The sequence below is a fragment of the Psammomys obesus genome, unplaced genomic scaffold, assembly GCF_907164565.1.
Source record: "Psammomys obesus unplaced genomic scaffold, mPsaObe1.curated_primary_1811, whole genome shotgun sequence".
NCBI lineage: Eukaryota > Metazoa > Chordata > Mammalia > Rodentia > Muridae > Psammomys > Psammomys obesus.
Window position 1 is genome coordinate 934641 of NW_026594462.1, and position 4518 is coordinate 939158.

The 4518-nt window shown below is 42.7% G+C and overlaps 1 pseudogene; it reads left to right on the forward strand.

Annotated features, from left to right (window-relative positions):
* The first annotated feature begins 2516 nt into the window (after positions 1-2516).
* LOC129685557 (lysophospholipid acyltransferase LPCAT4-like) lies at positions 2517-4086 on the forward strand (annotated as a pseudogene).
* Positions 4087-4518: the final 432 nt, after the last annotated feature.

A 4518-nucleotide genomic window follows, 5' to 3' on the forward strand; every position in this document is an offset into this window, starting at 1 on the left:
AACGTCTGCAGGTCTCCCTTCAATCAGTGACACCTAAAACATGAGAACTGAAGATACAGTATGAAAGCCAGTCATTCTGGGTTATCTCTTGCAGCGTACTTGCCAACAATACAAGTATAATGCAAGTGCTCTATCTCACTGTACTGTGATGCTTTTACAGTATGTTGGGATATAAACATGAACTGCTTCTAGGTTTCTCTAATTACCATCTCCAGCTACATTCCTTTGACTTCTTTCCCAGTATTCTATTCACATGGGGCCTAACAAGGCTTCTCTGAATTCTTTCACTATTTAGTACTTTCTCCTCATCTTCTGGTGGCTGAAGATACATAATAGGAAAGTTATGGATAAGCAGTTCTTAAATCACTGCTGTTTCTCCTCCTCCTCCTTTGTTCTTACATTTCATCTTTTTGACTATGTGAGAATTACACAGAAGGGGTTAGGAGCATTTCTCAAGTCACTTTTGGCATGATACAAAAGACTTTATTATTATTGTTATTTTTATTTTTGAAAATTAATTTCCTAAGAGACAAGTGCCTTTCATGAGCACTCAAGTGATTTTTAGTGGTTCTACCTCAATGTATCAAGTCTTCATCAGGAGAAATTCCATGATTACATCCCTCATATCAACGTCTCTTCTCTGCCACCTGTTTCCTCCTTTAAAATCTTCTCTTATGTCCTCACTATCAAAGAAAAATGACTCAAAATAGGACTTCTGCCAACTGATACAGGACAGTCCTATTTATCATGACTATTTCTCTATACTGGCTCGCCAATGACTCCCTCCTGAGTTTCAAATATAATTTTTCTCTTGTTCAGCTACCCACAGTGGGTAGAGTCAAAATCGTAGGCAGAAACTGTCCTGAAGAAGGACTTGGCTCTTTAACCTTCTTTGAATCCCAACAATAATGCACTTTATTATCAATCATCATAGAATAAGCCAAGTAGATATTTTTTTTATTTGCTTGAGAGAGACAAGATTACTTGAAGGTAGCTCTGTTTGTCACCTGCTTCTAAGCACCTTAGCATATGGGTTCCCCTCACCACTGTGTCATCATCAAAGGATTGCCACTATGTCCTAAAGAACATATCACAGGTATTGCAGAGATTTCTAGGCAATGGAGGGTAGCCCAGTCAACATCCTCTCGGGCTCAGTTTTGCCGGGTTCATTCCTTTGATAGGTAGAATGCAGAGGCTTTTAAAAATTCTTTTGGAAGTAACCTTGAGAGCTTCACACTACTTTTGTAAGTGAGCCATTTACAAAAGGCATTTAAATGTTCCTCTTTAGAATAGCTACTCACTCGCTGGCTAGGATGCCAGCCTAGGATCACAGTTGTCCTGGAAAGTTTGGGTGAATCTGAATGACACACTGGAGTGTAAATCAGATTAGTAAGATAAAAAAAAAAAAGTCAGGATTTTTAAAAGAATGAACAGAAAAAGTACAGCAATGGAACTGAACAAATGGAGAATGGAGCAGGTGCTCATTGCTCATGAGCCTCAGGGAGACAGTTCGCTGACGGGTGGAAGTTGTGCAAGTGAATTCTCCAGCAACGTGTGGAATGTAGCAGCTTTGGTGATTGTCCGACCAAACTGGGGAAAAAGAAAATCCGTGAGAAAATCCGCCAAACTGTGCTGTTAAATAAGGAGCATCAGTTACTGGACATAGAGAAAGAAGAGTGACAGTGGCAAACTTGAGCATGTACTGGGTGGGTAACTGTCCCTGCTTCCGACACTACATAGAATATATAATGTTCTTTTCTCCACTGAGAGAAATTACGCTGAGCAGTGGATTTACTGCTGAGACTCATAGTGTATACTAGAGTGAGATACTTCTATCTGCTCTGTGAAATGCAGGGTGAACTTGTGTTGGAAAGGGGAATGTTTTGGGATGGAAACTGTTCACCCAGATCTAGGTCTTTTCAGCAGACAGACCAGACCAATGAAAGGGCAATGGCCACAGGGTAGCTGTGAGAGGACAGAGACAGGGAGAATCCTGAAGACACAGGAAGGAGTGCATCCTGTTTGCTCTGTATCTGACCTAGGCAAGGTAATGTTATCTGTTCTTCACTAACACATTCCAGATAATGAAGCCAAAAGCCTCACTGACGATGGCAGTTTATTACAGAGAGCTAAGTGACAGGATGACCCTCCTTTACCCCAATGTACTCAACAATGAATCTAGAAACAAATTAAAATAAACAAGTCGTAATAAATTTCCTTTTTGTTGGAAAATTATAACTTTTTATCTTAAATGCTAAATACTTGTATCAGTCTTATTCTATATAATGCTTGGAGTCTCAACTAGAGCAATAGAGAAGAAAAGGAAGTACAGGAGATACATATGTGACAGGCAAAACGTGAAGACTCCCTAGTTAATAAATAAGTCTTCATTTTTAAAAAGTCCATATGATCCCGCAAGAAGACTCTTTCAGAGGATTAAAACCTTCTGAAGGACATTGCTTTGCAGAGCAGGGCCAGGAACAGGAGCAGGGGCAGGAGCAGGTCTCCAGGCACATATGTGTGATGGGAGGACTCACTCTACCTTTTCCCACCATGATCCAGAGAAGTCCTGGGGCCTAAGTCCCCTAGATCCCACCTCTGGGCCCTCATCATTTCCCAACCCATTCATGCATGATTTATACCTCTCCTATCTCCAGAGTTAAGTTCTGTCTTCTGGGAGTACTGCTGGCCCCAATCTGAGTGTTTCTAGCTTTTATCATCCTCTTTCTCCTCTGGCCCTACATATGGCTCCAAGTAGCAGGTCTCACTGAGGAGAAGCTACAGGAACCAACTGCAGGAGGGAGGAAGACTGTATGCCACAATGGGGTTTCTGGTCTGAGCCGTCTGCTTTTTATTGCTTGGCTTCCTCAAGATCCATGTTCCAAGCCAGAGGACCTCTCTCCTTGAATCTCCTGTCCTGGATGCTGCCACCCCCACTCCAACTTTCTTTGACCCAATTGTTCTAGTACCTTGTGACCCGCCAAAGGTTACATCTCAAGATAAGAATCTTTCTGTGCCTATCATTAGAGTCCTTCCTTTCCATCAACCATCCTAGTATCTGGCCATGACCCAGCTTCTCCACACTGACATAGAGTAGTTGAGGAGGACCAAAGGTGGGCTACCTCAGGAGGCAAATGACTTAGAGTATTAGATTTTCCTAAAGGCACCTGTTTCAAAAAGATGGCTTTGCTGAAGTTCAAACCAAGACCCTTTATTGCTAAGATGCCTGTCTTCATCCCATACCCCAGTGGTCTGGACACAACTAGCAGGGCAAGGAGGGTCCCCAACATACTCAAAGTTCTCTGGTTCTCAGATTATCAGTCTTGCAGCATCATGAAAGTAGTTTCTCCCTGTATATCAGCCCAGCCCTAGGAGAATAAGGACTGCCACCAATGTCTGTGGCATTGGGCATGGCAGAGAGTCATGGCAGAGGGCCTGGGCATTCCAGCCACTGAAAGTAAGCTTGTAGGGAAGATTACCCATGATTGTGGTGGACCAGATGAAGGTAGGACTGGAGACAGAGCTCTGGGAACTGGGAAAGATGCTACAGAAAGCTGGGCTGTCCTCTGGCTGTGTGGACATGGGGTCAGAGGCAGGATGGAGTCCAATGATCAGCCAAGAGTCCTTGCTCAAAAGCTACAGCTCTCCAATCATCAGACAATAGCTGGTGCCTTCATCTACTTCCAGTAGGTTGTCAAGGTGGACTTCCAAAATGTGGCCCTGCATGGGGCCAGGAACCGGACAAGCTGACTCGCCTAGCCTTTGAGCTCTTTGCTGAAGAGCAAGCAGAAAGACCTGGCTGCCTGCTGCACAAGATGACTTCAGTACCTGTTGCTGGCTTCGCCCCTCTCCGCTGCCAGGACTTTTCATACCAAACTGTGCCAGCCTGGATGCAGGTAAGGTCTCTCCCTCTGTTGATTGCAGAACTTCTCCCTCCATGACACTCTGTGTGGAAAGCTTTTCAGCACCTACCTACGCTCCCTCACCAAGCCCAAAGCACCTCTAGATAGCATTCTTTCATCCCCCAGCAACCCCACTGCTCTGGCCAAGAGGACTGTGCAAGACCCCAAGCAGAAGGATGACTGAACACCTCAGCCCACCACCCATGCCCCAGCCAAAACCCAGCCCTGTTCTCAGGACAGCCAAGAGGCCCACTAGGCTCAGTGCCATCTCTGCTTGCTCTTGTCTGATTGTTTCTGTTATAATTGTTTGCTTGTTTTTTTTTTAAGGTTTATTTTAATTTTTTGTTTGGTGGGGTTTTTAATGACTATTTTATACATAAATATATATTTATGTATAAATATATTTATACATAATATTTAATATATTTAATATATTTAATATATATATAATATAGAATATTTATTATTTTATTAAAAACAGAAGCTCAAAAAAAGGCCTTTTTGAAGGTACCAAGGCCTAAAGTCAGCCAATACATTAGTAGCTTCCTGTATGCCAATAACAAATTTCTCTAATATGTAACCAGAAAAAAAATACATTCAAACAGTTTCAAAGTAA